This window comes from Trachypithecus francoisi, unplaced genomic scaffold (genome assembly GCF_009764315.1).
Source record: "Trachypithecus francoisi isolate TF-2019V2 unplaced genomic scaffold, Tfra_2.0 Lachesis_group6, whole genome shotgun sequence".
Lineage (NCBI taxonomy): Eukaryota > Metazoa > Chordata > Mammalia > Primates > Cercopithecidae > Trachypithecus > Trachypithecus francoisi.
Window position 1 is genome coordinate 20,645,805 of NW_022681471.1, and position 19,931 is coordinate 20,665,735.

The window sequence follows — 19,931 nt, forward strand, 5'->3', positions numbered from 1 at the left end:
AAATCCCATCTCTACAAAAAATACAAAAATTAGCTGGGCCTGGTGGTGCATGCCTATAATCCCAGCTACTCAGGAGGCTGAGGCAGGAGAATTGCTTGAACCCGGGAGGCGGAGGTTGCAGTGAGCCGAGATCATGCCACTGCTCTCCAGCCTGGATGACAGAGCGAGACTCTGTCTCAAAAAAAAAAAAAAAAAATACAAAAATTGGCCAGGTGTGGTGGTGCATGCCGGTAATACCAGCTATTTGGGAGGCTGAGGCAGGAGAATCACTTGAACCCAGGAGGCAGAGGTTGCAGTGAGCCTAGAATGCACCACTGCACTCCAGCTTGGGCAACAGAGCAAGTCTTCATAAAAAAAAAAAAAAAAAATTCCCAGAAGCACATCAATGGCCAAACTATCATTTTGTCCCATACCATTGCTGGAGTTGTGTGGTTATCTGCCCTGGGTCCATCCTATCCCTTGGTGGGGATTCACAGCCAACAGATTTAGAGCCAAAAGACTTATAGCCAATTTAAATATTCTAGGCCAGATGGGAATGGAAGTGGAGCAGGCATTTATCAAACCTTAAAATTTTGTAATGTAAGCGTCAAGAACCAAAAGTCAAAAGGCAAGGTTACAAAATTGACTTAGCTGTAAATTCTACGCATTAAGCTAGAATATCCTCACTTGGCCACTTGAGAAGTGCCTTTCTCAAACATTTTATATTTTATGAAAAAGCCAACAAGAAAAACATAACTCTGTAAAATATTCTTTAAATTTTATTCTGAGCCAAATATGAGCGACCATGGCCCAAAGCACAGTCTCAAGAGGTCCTGACAACAGGTGCCCAAGGTGATTGGTTTACAACTTGGTTTTATATATTTTAGGGAGACCTAAGACATCAGTTAATACATGTTTTAGTTATAGACTTGTAGCAATTAGCTTGCAAAACATAAGTATTTTGTTAAAACTTTTTAAGCTACAGAATTTAGACACTTTTGTTGTGTCACAATGCTTTTGGCAGTCTTTTTAATAGTCTGTCCTAAGGTGTTTGATTTTAAAAACTTTATATAACATCTGCATAAATCTCATAACTGGGAGCACTATACCCAGGAGGTTTTCTTACCAGGTATGTTCATATCCTCTTTGCAATTTTCTTTTAATTCTACGGGAAGAAGAAATTATGGTTGGGATGGATGAAAAGGGACCACATACTGGTCCAGGAGGTAAAGTATCTTATTTTGCCAACTGTTTGGGCATCTGTGTGCCCATTTTTGATTTGGAAAATCTAAATTAATTTTGTTGCTCAAAAATCACCTTATACACTTACCTCTTCCAAGATAGTGCCTGAGCCTAGGGGGAAGGTGCTTATATAGTTTTAGCAGTGGAGCATTAGCATTGAAAATAGATTGGGCCAGTGGGATTCTAAATAGTTTTAAATTTCAGAGATATTAAGCAGAGAGAGAGCGAAAAAGTAACCTTTGTTGTTTTACCCAATTTTGCAAGCTATGTATCAAGTTAGTAATGTTTAAACAAAAGGGACTTAAGCCCTGCCTAGCTCTGACAAAGGCAGGAAAAGAAACTCATAGGTAACTAAACATTTATCTAGTAAGGCATAGAACAAATTATATTTAGATAGAGGAAACATTATTCAATGATTATTTATGCCTTTGTATATAGGCCTGGTCCAGTGTCACATGAAGCAGTTCATTTTGACTGTCATCTTCTCCGAGGTCAGAAGATGGAACTTTGGTCAACTTGAATTTGATGCCAGATATCAACGTTGACTGTTAAGATTCAGTAGGCATCAGGGTTCCCTTTCAGAAGAGATACATGTACCCAGGAGTCAAAGCCCTGCAACTTAACAGCACAAGGGTTAGTTAATAACATTTCATACAGACAGTTTTTAAGTGGGGTTAGAGGGAGTCTCTCAACTAATGTCTAATTGTCAGGCTGGCAGTGGTGATACTGGAGTTTATGACTTGTTGGCAGCTGTGGAAAGATTCTATATCCTTAGGGTGATTAATTTTTATAGTTTTAATAAGCGTCCAGCAGTAAGTCCAAGTCAGAGACTTAATTTGGGATTTGATTTTGAGGATATTTGTCAAAAACGTTAAAAGTCTCAAAATTTTATTAAAACAGAGCCATATAACATTATAAAATAATAGTTAATCATTTAACAAGAGTCATAATCAAAAGACTTCAACAACAATATAGGAAGTTACACAAATATAAAAACATTAACCCTTTCTAAGTTTAGTTTTTTAAGTTTTTTTTAAACACCTAATTAAAAAAACACAGGAATTATTTCGATAAAATGTAAAATCGCTGTTCCTTAGGCTAATCACAAAAAAAGTAAAACAACAACAACATAAAAGACCTATGGTAGCAATTACTTTTTCCTTATGGGAAGCTTATTTGAATAACCTGAGAGTTAAACCTGCATCCCAGGCCTTCTCAAAGAGAGAAAGGCTAAAAACAGCAGGGTACAGTAGAATTTGAACTTCTAAGATATCAATCTCAGAAATTTCAAGTTTGAAAATGATTACATAATTAAAAATTTAAAACTTCTTGCAATTTCATTGAGTAACTCAATATTTTAAGAAAATCTATTCCAACCAAGACTTTAGTTTTATATTAGTGTATTTTTAGTATCAAAGCACAATTTCTAGAAGGATGATTATAAATAATTTCCTTTCCAGTATAGCCAACTTAATCACATACAAAATTTCTTTTATAAATTCTGTTTTTTATGAACCCTATTATGAATCACACATACTATTTATGACATGCTTGAACTTTGTTTTATTCTAGGACAAAAATTTATCATACAAGATTCTTTTTCACACAAAATTATTTTCTTTCTAAACTCTATTACCAAAAGTACTGCTTTTATAGCTATAGCTTTCTTTACATTTCTTTTACTTACTAGTTATCAGCTCATCTTACCTTGTTTCAAAGTAACCTTTGAATTAGACAAAAATTATTTTCCTTTTATTAAGAACACATTTTTATGTCTTATAATTTTTCTTATTTTCATCGGAATACACCTTTCTTTGGCATTTTTTTATATGTAGAATTATATATTCAATTCAATTTTTATTTTTAGTAACCTTAATTTTTTGTGAAAACCTAGAAAATAGGAAATCTTAAATTGTTTGTCACATGAGCATTTTATAGATGAAAATCATTTTATTATTAATTTGTTTGAAAATGTTTTTGTATGTATAATCTTTTAAAACAATTGGACATGATCCAGATATTTAATAATTATCTCTTATTCAACTTAACATAACTTTAAGAGTTTAAAATTACAGGACAAGTTTATTTATAAACATTTATTCCATTGCATTTGTTTGACTATTTATTTTTAATAGTTTACCTAGAGTATTTATGAAAACTGTGATATTAGACAAAGCTAGTCATCATTTAAGTTATTTCTCTGTTAACCAGTTTTATAGCCTGTAAATATCAGGTGTTTAAGTATGAAATTTACAGTTAAATAAATGTTGGGGTTTTTTTGTTTTTTGTTCTTTTGCTGATAACTCAGGATTTAGCTGTTTTCATTAGACCAACAATGTAAAATGCCTTATTTATCAAAAATTACACAAAGATCATAGCTTTGGGGCTGAATTTATACTTCCATATCCTCTGTGCCAAACTTTAACACCTTATAAAATATCTGCAAGAAATAAACATAAAACCACTTGACCAGTAAATCTAGACAAAATGTGTGCTGACAATTCAGAAGACATTTTTAAAGTAGGCTTATTTGTTAAAGATTTACTTAAGTCACATGAACTGGAAAAGCAATGGGCTTATTTACTTAATTTATGAGTATTCCTTTACTGTAAAGCCAATTTGGTACTTTGTGGCCACAACACATTAAAAAAATGCATGTACATACACACAAACATACCTAAACACACATACACACACATAGAAACAAAGATCTTATAGCTTTTATTTCAGAACTCTAACCATGAGATAAATACAAACTCATCAGTTTGATAAAACGAAAGAAAAATAAATGGTTGAATGCAGACAGTGGTTTTTATCTCAACCCCAGTAGAAAAGTAACAGCAGATTTAAAGCAGGCAGAAAAGAGAGAAATACACATAAAACTTTAAAAACTCTATAGTCGCAGGTCGACTTTTGACCTCTGAATTTTTCTTGATGTAATTTAGCCGCAAGTTTAAAATGTGCACAAGAATAGACCATAATATGTAACCAGCTGGAGTATTAGAAAACCTGGCATGCCTTCAAACTTTTCCATTTACACAAATGCTTGCAAGTAGAGGCATCATAAAACCAAACAGCATACCCAAAAGGGGTCGTTATCTTTGTATTTCCTCATTCTTTGATTATTTGTTTCCCTTTTTTTAAATTTTCTTTAAGGGAGGAACCAAACTGTAGTCTGCGTTTCAGTGGAGTGGAGCTGAGAAGTTCAGTCTCTCGTTGATTTACACAAGGGACAGTTCAGTTTCTAAAGCAAATGCACAAACAAGCCAAGTGAGATTAATTTGGGGAAAAAGAGGCAATGGAAAAGATCCTTCAGAATGCACCTCTGAATCAAAATTAAGATCCTGAACAACAACTTCCTGGGGAAAGAACCAGATCAGAATAAACCAGAGGACTGTCAACCGAGCAAGAGGTTCAGGGCTGAGGAGGACTTACCAGTTTCACTCAAGAAGAAGCTTGGAGTTGGGGACCTTTCAATGGGCCCCTACTGGTACCTTAGTTCTGGGTTTGGGTGACTCTTTCAGGGTTCTGAGTCTTCTCTGAGGCCCCATATATAGGGTGCCAATTAATGTTGATTTAAAAAGCCAAACTGTAACATATGTAAAGAGGTTTATTCCAAGCCAAATAGGAGTGGCCACAGCCCAAGACATGGTCTCAAGAGGTCCTGAGAACATGTGCTCAAGGTGGTTGGGGTACAGCTTTCTTTTCTATGTTTTAGAGAGATATAAGACATCAATCAATACATGTGAGGTATACACTGGTTTGGTCCAGAAGGGCAGGACAACTTAAAGCAGGGGAAAGTGGGTGCTTACAGGTCAAAAGAGGATTCCAAGATTTTCTGATTGGCAACTGCTTGGAAGAGTTAAGTTATTTTTTAAAGACCCAGAATCAATTGAAAAGAATGTCTGGGTTAACATAAGGGGTTGTGGAGACTAAGGTTTTTATTACATAGATGAAGTCTCATAAGTGGCTAGCCTTAGAAATAATAGATGGCAAATGTTTTCTATTTAGACTTTTAAAAGGTGCTAGATTCTCAGTTAATCTCTTCAGGTTTGGAAGGCCTGGAACAGAAAGATCTACTTATGTTAATGAGATGCTTTACAGATGCAAATGTTTCCCAATGACTTTGCAGGGCCATTTCAAAATAGGGCAAAAAAAATACTCTGCAGTAAAATACTTTTATTTCCATTTTTATCATGTGAAGTTATACTAGAGTCAGGTTGGAATTTGGTATCTTATTGCTACAAAGAGTCTGTTTTGTTAGTGCTAGTGTTAAGATCTATTTTTTTTCTTTGCTTTTGTTTGTTTGTTTTGAGAGGTGGCCTCACTTTGTCACCCAGGCTGAAATGCAGTGGCACAATCTCAGCTCACTGCAACCTCTGCCTCCCAGGCTCAAGCGATTCTCCTGCCTCAGCCTCCCAAGTAGCTAGGACTAAGGTGTATGCCACCATGCCTGGCTAATTTTTGAATTTTTTGTAGAGACAGGGTTTCACCATGTTGCCCAGGCTGTTCTTGAACTCCTGACTTCAAGGGATACGCCCATCTCAGCCTCCTGAAGTGTTGATATTATAGGCATGAGCCACCTCACCAGGCCAAGATCTATTTTAATGTTCATGCTGGTCAGTTATGCCTGGACTTCAAATGGGAGAGGGTATAATGAGGCATGTCTGACCACCTACTTCCTTCCCATTATGGCCTTAACTAGTTTTTCAGGTTTCTTTGGAATCTCTTTGGCAGAAGTGGGGGATCCATTCAGTCAGTTGGGGGATTAGAATTGCATTTTTTTGTCACGAAACTTGACCTTGAATGATATTTTATGAATATGAACCATTTTCTTTTTTATTATTATTATACTTTAAGTTTTGGATACATGTGCAGACTGTGCAGGTTTGTTGCTTAGGTATACACATGCCATGGTGATTTGCTGCACCCATCAACCTACCATCTACATTAGGTATTTCTTCTATTTTTTTTTTTTGTTGTTGTTGTTAAACAATCATTTTATTGCTTGAGTACACAGACAAATTTATGCGACCAGGGCAGAGGCTGTAGATGATTCATATTTCCAATTGGGAGGAAGGACTCACTTGGTCTTATAATATCGAGCCAAACGGTGAATCTGGCTCTCTATCAGAATCAGATGGAATTTATTATCCTTATCTTTTCTGTTCCTCTCAAGATGCTTTCGAACAGCAACTGCTTTCTTAATTAAATGGTAGAGATCTTCAGGAAGATCAGGAGCAAGTCCCTTAGACTTAAGAATTCTTAAGATTTTATTGCCTGTCACAAAACGTACTTGTGCAACACCATGTGAATCTCTCAGGATCACACCAATTTGTGAAGGAGTCAGGCCTTCTTGGCAAGCTTGTAGATCTGCTCCTTCACATCATCAGACGTCAGTTTCAGCCAAGTGGGGACGCTGCGTCGATAGGGCAGAGCCGACTGGGACAGGCCCTTCCCGGGAGCATGCATGCGAGCCATGATGGCGGCGGTCAGGCAGCGAAAAGAGGTATTTCTTCTAATGCTATCAGTATAGCCCCTAGCCCCCAACCCCTGACAGGCCCTGATGTGTGATGTTCCCCTCCCTGTGTCCATGTGTTCTCATTGTTCAACTCCCACTTATGTTTGGTTTTCTGTTCCTGTGTTAGTTTGCTGAGAATGATAGTTTCCAGCTTCATCCATGTCCCTGCAAAAGACATGAATCCATCCTTTTTTGTGGTTGCATCGTATTCCATGGTATATATGTGCCACATTTTCTTTATCCAGTTTATCATTGATGGGCATTTGGGTTGGTTCCAAGTCTGTGCTATTGTGAACATTGCTGCAATAAACATATGTATATGTGTGCATGTGTCTTTATAGTAGAATGATTGATCATCTTTTGGGTATATACCCAGTAATGGAATTGCTGGGTCAAATGGAAATTCAGGTTATAGATCCCTGAGGAATCGACACACTCTTCCACAATGGTTGAACTAACTTACACTCCCACCAACAGTGTAAAAGCATTCCTATTTCTCCACAACCTCTCCAGCATCTGTTGTTTCCTGACTTTTTAATGATCACCAAATACCTAATGACTTTTTAATGATTGCCCCAAATACCTAATCCCGATGGTAATGGTATTAAGAGGTAAGGCCTATGGGAGGTGATTTGGTCATGAGGATCTGCCCTCATGAATGGGATTAGTGTCCTTAAAAAAGTGGCCTGAGGGAGCTCTTTTACTTCTACTACCATATGAAGACATAGCTAGAAGGTGCCAACTTTGAAGCAGAGACTGAGCCTTCATTGTACACCACATCTTCTGCCACCTTAATGTTCGAAATCCCTGACTCCAGGATTCTCAGTAAATTATGTTTTTAAAAATTACCCAGTCCAAGATACTTTGTTATAGCATCCTGAAAGAATCAAGGTAGAAATTGATAGCAGGAAGTGGGGTGCTGCTCTAACAAATACCTACAAATGTGAATGCAGCTTGGGAACTGGGTAATGGGTAGAGGCTGTAAGAATGCAAAGGATCAGGCTAGAAAAAGCCTACGTTTCTGCGAGCAGAGTGTTAAGAGTGATCTGGTTATGGCTCAGAAGAGGAGACCTGTAACAATGCCTTAATCTTCTTAGAGATTTCCTAAGAGGTCATGAACAGAATTTTGGTAGAAATCTGGATGGTAAAGGCCATTCTGATGAAGTCTCAGGTGAAAATGAGAAATGTTATCAGAAACTGGAGGAAAAGTCATCCCTCTTATAAAGTGGCAAATAACCTGGCTGAACTGTGTATGTATCCTAGGGCTTTGTAGAAGGTGGAACTTGTGAGCAAAAAGTTGGTGAAATAAATATCTAAGCAAAGTGTTGAGGGTGTGGTATGGCCTCTCTTGAATACTTGTAGTAAAATACAAGAAGATAGAAACAAATTAAAAACAATTTATAATCAAAAGGGAAGCAGAGCAGAATGTAAAGATCTGGTAAATTCTCAGTGTGGCTATGTTGTAAAGAATTAATGAAAAAGCATATTCAGAAGAGAATACTAAAGGTATGACCAAACCACCATTTGATAAGAAAATTAGTAGGGATAGAAGGAAGCCAGATGCTATTCTGCATGACAGTAAGAGAATGACCCTAAAGGCATTTTAGAGACCATCCACTCACATCACAGGCTCAGAATACCAAACCTGGAGTGTAAAATGAGGTCAAAAGAGGGACCATGGGCACCCAAGGAACCTCGGTGCTTGCTGCCCTGAACTACCTCAAGTCTCCACTCCCTGCGTTCTGGCACAGCATTTTTCAGCTTCCTCTCTCATCAGATGTGTCTCAAGTGGGCCCAGATGTGGTTCAGGCCACCACTCTAAAGTGCACAGGCAGTAAAAATCTTGGCAGCATCAACACAGTGCCATCTCCACAGGAGCACAGAGCAAATGAGCTATAGGGACATGGCTACCTCCACCTATATTACTAAGAGTACCCCAGAGAGCTGCAGGGCATGGACAAAGATGTCCCACAGGGACAGGACTACAATAAAGAGCCACCATTAGGCCGGGCACGGTGGCGTACGCCTGTAATCCCAGCACTTTGGGAGGCCGAGATGGGCGGATCACGAGGTCAGGAGATCAAGACCATCCTGGACAACACGGTGAAGCCCCGTCTACTAACAATACAAAAAATTAGCCAGGCATGGTGGTGGGAGCCTGTAGTCCCAGCTACTGAGGAGGCTGAGGCAGGAGAATGGCGTGAACCTTGGAGGTGGAGCTTGCAGTGAGCCGAGATTGCACCACTGCACTCCAGCCTGGACGAAAGAGCGAGACTCCGTCTCAAAAAAAAAGAGCCACCATTGGGGCAATGCCTATTAAAGCCATGGAGGAACCACCATAAAGGCAAAGTCTGGTAAAACCATGAAAAGTCATTGGGGGCCCAATCCTCATCCAAGTGTGTCTGAAAGACACAACACTGAGTCAAAGAAGATTATTCTCCAGGCTTAAGGTTTAATATTGCTTGTGCTCTTGGGTTTTGGACTTACTTGAAGCATACTACCCCTTTTTCTTTCTTCTCTCTCCCTTATGGAATGGGAATTTCTAACTTATGCCTGTCCCAACACTGTTTTTTGGAAACACAAAACTTGTTTAACTTCAAAGGCTCAGAGTAGAAGGGGAATTTGGCTCAGAATGAATGATACCTGAGTCTCACCCAAATCTAACGTAGATGATATTTAGATGAGACTTTGGACTTTAAACTTTTGAGTTGATGCAGAAACAGGTTAAGAATTTGGGGGCTATCAGGATAGAATGAATATATTTTGCATGTGGGAAAGACACAAATTTGGGGGGCCCAAGGGTGGGAAGATATGTTGTAAAGGTCTGTATCCCCAAAAATTTATATGTTGAAACCTAACCCCCAAGGTGATATTATTAAGAGATGTAGCCTTTGGAAGCTGATTAGATAATGGAGGGTCAGTCATACTGAATGGGATTAGTTCCCTAATAAAACAGACCTGAGAGAGCTTGTCACCTCTTCTTCCATGTGAACACATAGCTAGAAGGTACCATCTTTGAAGCAGAGAGTGAGCCTTCAACAGACAATGAATATGCTGAGACCTTGATCTTGGACTTCCCAGACACCAGAAATGTGAGCAGTAAGTTTTATTATTTATAAAATGTTATAAATTACCTAGCTATGGTATTTTGCTATAGCACCCTGAATGGACTAAGACAAGGCTGACATATTTTATTGCTAATTTCAAAGAATCTGCTTAAAATTCATTGATTATTGATTTTTGGCTTTCTATTCCAGTAACTTCACTTTCAAAATATTTGACTCAATTTTTCTCACTTGTTTGGTTTAATTATTTGTTTATTAACATTTGGTGCTGGGGGCGGAGCAAGATGGCCGAATAGGAGCAGCTCCAGTCTCCAACTCCCAGCGCGAGCGACACAGAAGACCGGTGATTTCTGCGTTTTCAACTGAGGTACTGGGGTCATCTCGCTAGGGAGTGCCGGACAATCGGTGCTGGTCAGCTGCTGCAGCCTGACCAGCGTGAGCTGAAGCAGGGCGAGGCATCGCCTCACCTGGAAGCGCAAGGGGGAAGGAATCCCTTTTCCTAGCCAGGGGAACTGAGACACACAACACCTGGAAAATCGGTAACTCCCACCCCAATACTGCGCTTTAAGGAAACAGGCACACCAGGAGAATATATCCCACACCTGGCCGGGAGGGTCCCACGCCCACGGAGCCTCCCTCACTGCTAACACAGCCGTCTGCGGCGATCTATCCGCAAGGCAGCAGCGAGGCTGGGGGAGGGGCCCCGCCATTGCTGAGGCTTAAGTAGGTAAACAAAGCCGCTGGGAAGCTCGAACTGGGTGGAGCTCACAGCAGCTCAAGGAAGCCTGCCTGTCTCTGTAGACTCTACCTCTGCGGACAGCGCACAGCTGCAGTCCAAGGGGAAAGAGCGGGGCGGTGCAGACGCGAACGACTCTGTCTGACAGCTTTGGGGAGAGCCGTGGATCTCCTAACGCGGAGGTTGAGATCTGAGAACGGACAGACTGCCTGCTCAGGTGGGTCCCTGACCCCTGAGTAGCCTAGCTGGGAGACATCCCCCACTAGGGGCAGTCTGACACCCCACACCTCACAGGGTGCGTCACCCCTGAGAGAAACTTCCAAAGAAAGAATCAGACAGGTACACTCGCTGTTCAGCAATATTCTATCTTCGGCAACCTCTGCTGCTGATACCCAGGCAAACAGGGTCTGGAGTGGACCTCAAGCAATCTCCAACAGACCAACAGACAGTCCTTCTGACTGTCAGACGGAAAACTATCAAACAGGAAGGACACCTATACCAAACCCCATCAGTACGTCACCATCATCAAAGACCAGAGACAGATAAAACCACAAAGATGGGGAAGAAGCAGGGCAGAAAAGCTGGAAATTCAAAAAAGAGCGCATCTCCCCCTGCAAAGGAGCGCAGCCCATCGCCAGCAACGGATCAAAGCTGGTCAGAGAATGACTTTGACGAGATGAGAGAAGAAGGCTTCAGTCCATCAAACCTCTCAGAGCTAAAGGAGGAATTACGTACCCAGCGCAAAGAAACTAAAAATCTTGAAAAAAAGAGTGGAAGAATTGACAGCTAGACTAATTAATGCAGAGAAGATCATAAACGAAATGACAGAGATGAAAACCATGACACGAGAAATACGTGACAAATGCACAAGCTTCAGTAACCGACTCGATCAACTGGAAGAAAGAGTATCAGCGATTGAGGATCAAATGAATGAAATGAAGCGAGAAGAGAAACCAAAAGAAAAAAGAAGAAAAAGAAATGAACAAAGCCTGCAAGAAGTATGGATTATGTAAAAAGACCAAATCTACGTCTGATTGGGGTGCCTGAAAGTGAGGGGGAAAATGGAACCAAGTTGGAAAACACTCTTCAGGATATCATCCAGAGAACTTCCCCAACCTAGTAGGGCAGGCCAACATTCAAATTCAGGAAATACAGAGAACGCCACAAAGATACTCCTCCAGAAGCAACTCCAAGACACATAATTGCCAGATTCACCAAAGTTGAAATGAAGGAAAAAATCTTAAGGGCAGCCAGAGAGAAAGGTCGGGTTACCCACAAAGGGAAGCCCATCAGATAACAGCAGACCTCTCGGCAGAAACTCTACAAGCCAGAAGAGAGTGGGGGCCATATTCAACGTTCTTAAAGAAAAGAATTTTCAACCCAGAATTTCATATCCAGCCAAACTAAGCTTCATCAGTGAAGGAGAAATAAAATCCTTTACAGATAAGCAAATGCTTAGAGATTTTGTCACCACCAGGCCTGCCTTACAAGAGACCCTGAAGGAAGCCCTAAACATGGAAAGGAACAACCGGTACCAGCCATTGCAAAAACATGCCAAAATGTAAAGACCATCGAGGCTAGGAAGAAACTGCATCAACTAACGAGCAAAATAACCAGTTAATATCATAATGACAGGATCAAGTTCACACATAACAATATTAACCTTAAATGTCAATGGACTAAATGCTCCAATTAAAAGACACAGACTGGCAAACTGGATCAAGAGTCAAGACCCATCAGTCTGCTGTATTCAGGAGACCCATCTCACATGCAGAGACATACATAGGCTCAAAATAAAGGGATGGAGGAAGATCTACCAAGCAAATGGAGAACAAAAAAAAGCAGGGGTTGCAATCCTAGTCTCTGATAAAACAGACTTTAAACCATCAAAGATCAAAAGAGACAAAGAAGGCCATTACATAATGGTAAAGGATCAATTCAACAGGAAGAGCTAACTCTCCTAATAATATGCACCCAATACAGGAGCACCCAGATTCATAAAGCAAGTCCTTAGAGACCTACAAAGAGACTTAGACTCCCATACAATAATAATGGGAGACTTCAACACTCCACTGTCAACATTAGACAGATCAACGAGACAGAAAGTTAACAAGGATATCCAGGAATTGAACTCATCTCTGCACCAAGCGGACCTAATAGACATCTATAGAACTCTCCACCCCAAATCAACAGAATATACATTCTTCTCAGCACCACATCGCACTTATTCCAAAATTGACCACATAATTGGAAGTAAAGCACTCCTCAGCAAATGTACAAGAACAGAAATTATAACAAACTGTCTCTCAGACCACAGTGCAATCAAACTAGAACTCAGGACTAAGAAACTCAATCAAAACCGCTCAACTACATGGAAACTGAACAACCTGCTCCTGAATGACTACTGGGTACATAACGAAATGAAAGCAGAAATAAAGATGTTCTTTGAAACCAATGAGAACAAAGATACAACATACCAGAATCTCTGGGACACATTTAAAGCAGTGTGTAGAGGGAAATTTATAGCACTAAATGCCCACAAGAGAAAGCAGGAGAGATCTAAAATTGACACTCTAACATCACAATTAAAAGAACTAGAGAGGCAAGAGCAAACACATTCAAAAGCTAGCAGAAGGCAAGAAATAACTAAGATCAGAGCAGAACTGAAGGAGATAGAGACACAAAAAACCCTCCAAAAAATCAATGAATCCAGGAGTTGGTTTTTGAAAAGATCAACAAAATTGACAGACCGCTAGCTAGACTAATAAAGAAGAAAAGAGAGAGGAATCAAATAGACGCAATAAAAAATGATAAAGGGGATATCACCACCGACCCCACAGAAATACAAACAACCATCAGAGAATACTATAAATGCCTCTACGCAAATCAACTAGAAAATCTAGAAGAAATGGATAATTTCCTGGACACTTACACTCTCCCAAGACTAAACCAGGAAGAAGTTGAATCCCTGAATAGACCAATAGCAGGCTCTGAAATTGAGGCAACAATTAATAGCCTACCCACCAAAAAAAGTCCAGGACCAGATGGATTCACAGCTGAATTCTACCAGAGGTACAAGGAGGAGCTGGTACCATTCCTTCTGAAACTATTCCATCAATAGAAAAAAGGGAATCCTCCTAACTCATTTTATGAGGCCAACATCATCCTGATACCAAAGCCTGGCAGAGACACAACAAAAGAGAGAATTTTAGACCAATATCCCTGATGAACATCGATGCAAAAATCCTCAATAAAATACTGGCAAACCGGATTCAGCAGCACATCAAAAGCTTATCCACCATGATCAAGTGGGCTTCATCCCTGGGATGCAAGGCTGGTTCAACATTCGCAAATCAATAAACGTAATCCAGCATATAAACAGAACCAAAGACAAGAACCACATGATTATCTCAATAGATGCAGAAAAGGCTTTTGACAAAATTCAACAGCCCTTTATGCTAAAAACGCTCAATAAATTCGGTATTGATGGAACGTACCTCAAAATAATAAGAGCTATTTATGACAAACCCACAGCTAATATCATACTGAATGGGCAAAAACTGGAAAAATTCCCTTTGAAAACTGGCACAAGACAGGGATGCCCTCTCTCACCACTCCTATTCAACATAGTGTTGGAAGTTCTGGCTAGGGCAATCAGGCAAGAGAAAGAAATCAAGGGTATCCAGTTAGGAAAAGAAGAAGTCAAATTGTCCCTGTTTGCAGATGACATGATTGTATATTTAGAAAACCCCATCGTCTCAGCCCAAAATCTCCTTAAGCTGATAAGCAACTTCAGCAAAGTCTCAGGATACAAAATTAATGTGCAAAATCACAAGCATTCTTATACACCAGTAACAGACAAGCAGAGAGCCAAATCAGGAATGAACTTCCATTCACAATTGCTTCAAAGAGAATAAAATACCTAGGAATCCAGCTTACAAGGGATGTAAAGGACCTCTTCAAGGAGAACTACAAACCACTGCTCAGTGAAATCAAAGAGGACACAAACAAATGGAAGAACATACCATGCTCATGGATAGGAAGAATCAATATCGTGAAAATGGCCATACTGCCCAAGGTGATTTATAGATTCAATGCCATCCCCATCAAGCTACCAATGACTTTCTTCACAGAATTGGAAAAAACGCTTTAAAGTTCATATGGAACCAAAAAAGAGCCCGCATTGCCAAGACAATCCTAAGTCAAAAGACAAAGCTGGAGGCGTCACGCTACCTGACTTCAAACTATACTACAAGGCTACAGTAACCAAAACAGCATGGTACTGGTACCACAACAGAGATATAGACCAATGGAACAGAACAGAGTCCTCAGAAATAATACCACACATCTACAGCCATCTGATCTTTGACAAACCTGAGAAAACAAGAAATGGGGAAAGGATTCCCTATTTAATAAATGGTGCTGGGAAAATTGGCTAGCCATAAGTAGAAAGCTGAAACTGGATCCTTTCCTTACCCCTTATACGAAAATTAATTCAAGATGGATTAGAGACTTAAATGTTAGACCTAATACCATAAAAACCCTAGAAGAAAATCTAGGTAGTACCATTCAGGACATAGGCATGGGCAAGGACTTCATGTCTAAAACACCAAAAGCAACGGCAGCAAAAGCAAAAATTGACACATGGGATCTAATTAAACTAAAGAGCTTTTGCACAGCAAAGAAACTACCATCAGAGTGAACAGGCAACCTACAGAATGGGAGAAAATTTTTGCAACCTACTCATCTGACAAGGGCTAATATCCAGAATCTACAAAGAACTCAAACAAATATACAAGAAAAAAACAAACAACCCCATCAAAAAGTGGGGAAAGGATATGAACAGACATTTCTCAAAAGAAGACATCCATACAGCCAACAGACACATGAAAAAATGCTCATCATCACTCGCCATCAGAGAAATGCAAATCAAAACCACAATGAGATACCATCTCACACCAGTTAGAATGGCAATCATTAAGAAGTCAGGAAACAACAGGTGTTGGAGAGGATGTGGAGAAATAGGAACACTTTTACACTGTTGGTGGGATTGTAAACTAGTTCAACCATTATGGAAAACAGTATGGCGATTCCTCAAGGATCTAGAACTAGATGTACCATATGACCCAGCCATCCCTACTGGGTATATACCCAAAGGATTATAAATTACTCTACTACAAAGACACATGCACACGTATGTTTATTGCGGCACTATTCACAATAGCAAAGACTTGGAATCAACCCAAATGTCCATCTGTGACAGACTGGATTAGAAAATGTGGCACATATACACCATGGAATACTATGCAGCCATAAAAAAGGATGAGTTTGCGTCCTTTGTAGGGACATGGATGCAGCTGGAAACCATCATTCTTAGCAAACTATCACAAGAAGAAAACCAAACACCGCATGTTCTCACTCATAGGTGGGAACTGAACAATGAGATCACTTGGACTCGGGAAGGGGAACATCACACACTGGGGCCTATCATGGGAGGGGGAGGAGGGAGGGATTGCATTGGGGAGTTATACATGATATAAACGTCATGCACATGTACCCTAGAACTTAAAGTATAATAAAAAATAAAATAAAATAAAATAAAAAAATAAAAAAATAAAAAAATAAAATAAAATAAAATAAAAAAATAAAAATACAAAATAAAATAAAAAAAATTTGACTTAAAAAAAAAAAAACATTTGGTAAGATTAGTTCTTTCTGTCTTATTACCTTAATTTTCAAAACTGTTTTATATAACACTTAGTTGAGCTTATAATAAATAAATAAATAAGCGTTTTAATACTTTTAATGGATAAGGCTTTCCTCTGAGAAAAGTATCTGCAGACGTAGTAGGATTTTGACTTGAGTAATTTTGTGCCTTTAATTTACTTCTCTGGATCTTATGTAAGTTCTTTCTAATTTTCCATTTGAGTAAAGAGAATCTTAAACATGTTTTAGTTTTATTAATTTCAGATTTGATAAGATTTTGGTAACATGTGTTTACTTCCAATTTATTGAACAGAACCCAATGATATGGATGACTAAATCTCTACTACTTTAATATATTAAATGATTTTGTGCCAAATGCTGATAAACCTATTAAGTTCTCATTCTCGCCGCGCAGTGGCTCCCCTTTATCCCCAGCACTTTAGGAGGCCAAGGTGGCGGACACTTGAGTCAAAGTTTCAAGACCACCTGCCAACATGGCAAAACCGTCTCTACTAAAAAATACCAAAATAGCCAGCGTGGTTGCAGGCACCTGTAATGTCACCTACTTGGGAGGTTGATGAGGAGAATTGCTTGAACATGGAGGTTGGAGGTTGCAGTGAGCCAGATCAGGCCACAGCACTCCAGCCTGGCAACAGAGCAGAGCCAGAAGTCCGTCTCAAAAAAAAAAAAAAATCCCGTTCTCAATTGTGAGATGTAGGTCTTTACTTACTTAATATGTAAATTGTGTTTATTGATTGAATAATTCAGTTCTTTATGTCTTTTACAAGAATCTAAAGACTGATTTATGCATAAAACAAGAGAATCAGAAGTATTAAATTTAATCAGTGCTTATTATGGCATGGTCCATTTATATCAGTGCTTTTCTTTTTGAGAGTATTTCCTTATTTTCTGAATCATTTATAAATAAAAGGTATTTTCTACTAAAAAAAAAAAAACCCATAGTAACATGGATCAATAAATAATAAAGATCAAGTAGAATTAACAAAATAGAGATGAAAAACCACACAAAGGATCAACAAAATGAAAAGTTGGTTCTTAAAAAATATGAACAAAGTAGGACCTTTGTAAGCACTTTGGACTTACACATTGATGAGATGAGAAGCCATTGTAGGGTTTTCAGCAGAGGGATGAAATATGACTGATATTTTAAGAGATCTTTTTGGCTGTTTGGTATAGAATAGACTGGAGAGGAGCTGTTGGAATCATGGAAATAAGAGGTGATTGTAATAACCCTGTCAAGAGATGATAGTAGCTTAGACCAGTGATGAGAGGTAGTTTGATTCTGGATTTACAACTCTTGCCCACAAAGCCTTGTTTTTAAGGAAATAATGAAATACATATATCAACATGTCAGTAGTTACCTCTATTTGGTAGTATTGCTAGTGATTTGTGTTTCTTTATGTAGACCAATGTTTTTCAGAATTTCTTTATTATTACTTTTAAAAGCAGTAAAAAACAACTGAAAGTGAAAAAAAAAAAATATGAACAAAACTGCCAGGTGCGATGGCTCACTCCTGTAATCCCAGCACTTCGGGAGGCAGAGGCGGGTGGATTATTTGAGGTCAGGAGTTCGAGACCAGCTGGCCAAAATGGTGAAATCCCATCTCTACTAGAAACAGAAAAACTAGCTGGGCATAGTGGTGCACGCCTGTAAACCCAGCTACTAGGGAGACTGGAGCATGATAATCGCTTGAACCCAGGAGGTGGAGGTTGCAGTGAGCCAAGATCACACCACCGCACTCCAGCCTGGGTGAGTTTTATATATATATATGTATGTGTGTGTGTGTGTGTGTGTGTGTGTGTGTATGTATATTAATGTATATTCATATATGTGTATATATGAATGTATATTTATATATGTATATGAAACTGATAAACCACCAGCTAGACTAACCAAGAAAAGAACAGACCCAAATAAACAAAATCAGAAATGGTAAAGGAGAGATTACCACTGATATCACAGAAATGCAAAAGATCATCAGAGAGTATTACAAACGACTATACACTAACGAACTGGAAAACCTAGAATATGCAGTCCATATATACACAATGGAATACTTTTCAGCCATTAAAAAAATGAAATCATGTATTTGCAGCAACATGGATGGAACTGAAGATTGTTATGTTAAGTAAAATAAGCCGGACACAGAAAGGAAAATATAGCTCTCATTCATCTGTAGGAGCTAAAATACCTGTTGGCATGGAGGTGGAGCGTGGAATGACAGACACCAGAGACAGGGAAGGGTGTATTTGCAGGAGGGCAGTGAAGCTGAAGAGAGTTGGTTAATGAGTAGAAACATACAGTTAGAAAAAATAAGTTCTAAACTTGATAGAAGAGTAGGGTGACTATAATTAACAACTTTCTGTAGTTTTAAAATAGCTGGAAGAAAGGACTTGAAATGTACCCAACACATAGAAATGATAAATACTTTGTTGACAGGTAACTTAAATATCATGAATTGATCATTACATATTATATGCATGTAACAAAATTTCACATGTACCCTTAAATATATACAAATATAATGTATCAAAAAATTAAAAATAGGAAATTAAGAAAATAAACTAAAATGCTTAAAATATGGAAAGAGTAAAAAGCCATTTAATAGTATTGAAAAGTGCTTCTGTTGCAATCTTAAATGAGATCCACAGCAAGTATACATTACTTTTTTTTTTTTTTTTTAAGTGTCTGTTATGGAAGGAGAGTATAGAAATGTGTACTCTCTGTAAGGCAATTTCTGTAATATACGAATTATCCTAACTACCTCTATTGCTATGCTTAGAAAAGTATTGTGGCAGGCCAATTCTCCCTGACAATCACACAGACAGGCCTGCATGACATTCACACAGGCAGGCCTGCGTAGCACCTCAGTTACACAGACAAATTTCTACAGAGCTGCCTTAATATTGAGCAAATAGTAAACCAAGGAAAATCGGTGCCCAGACATCAAAGCTAGAAATGAAACATACGGTCAAGGCCGGGCACAGTGGCTCACGCCTGTAATCCCAGCACTTTGGGAGGCCAAGGCCGGCAGATCACCTGAGGTCGCGAGTTTGAGACCAGCCTGACCAACATGGAGAAACCCTGACTTTACTAAAAATACAAAATTAGCCGGGCATGGTGGCACATGCCTGTAATCCCAGCTACTCGGGAGGCTGAGGCAGGAGAATTGCTTGAATCCAGGAGGCGAAGGTTGCCATGAGCCAGGATCGCACCATGGCGCTCCAGCCTGGGCAACAAGAGCGAAACTTCGTCTCAAAAAACAAAAGAAAAGAAAGAAACACATGGTCAGCAGGAACCTTGCACGGGCTTCTCCCTAACCTGGAGCAAGCCAAAATAATGGAGACAGTCTTATATTCCTAGTGCTAGGACCCATCTTGGGTCAACGAAATCTGAGACGAGTCAAGGTAACAGAGGCAACTGTTGAATTCATTGGAGAGTCCAAGGCAGCTCTCCGAACCAAGCTGTAAAGGAGACAAGACAGAAATAATCATTTCAGTACCACAGTAGACAGACTTTGAAGGTACTGGGGCCCTTTTAATTGGACTTAGCAAGCATTTTTTTTTTTTTTTTTTGCCTCTGACATTCTAGTTAAAGCAAAATTAGTTACCAATGGACATAGGCGAATGCTATACTGCAGTAGGCACATAACCCCAACCT

The 19,931-nt window shown here is 39.2% G+C and overlaps 1 long non-coding RNA gene and 1 pseudogene across 4 annotated transcripts in view; both read right to left on the bottom strand.

Annotated features, from left to right (window-relative positions):
- Window positions 1-356: 356 nt before the first annotated feature.
- Window positions 357-19,931, bottom strand: part of LOC117077470 — a 102,674-nt gene continuing 83,099 nt past the window's right edge. For 2 of the 3 annotated variants that reach the window (XR_004434781.1, XR_004434778.1), the window contains one exon: window positions 357-1,839. This is a non-coding gene — a long non-coding RNA (uncharacterized LOC117077470). Of the gene's footprint in view, window positions 1,840-19,448; window positions 19,736-19,931 lie in introns of those variants that run through there. The other variant, XR_004434779.1, reaches the window with a different exon arrangement.
- LOC117077468 lies at window positions 6,209-6,717 on the bottom strand (annotated as a pseudogene). The gene has a single exon (XR_004434777.1). The product of XR_004434777.1 is annotated as a 40S ribosomal protein S13-like (transcript).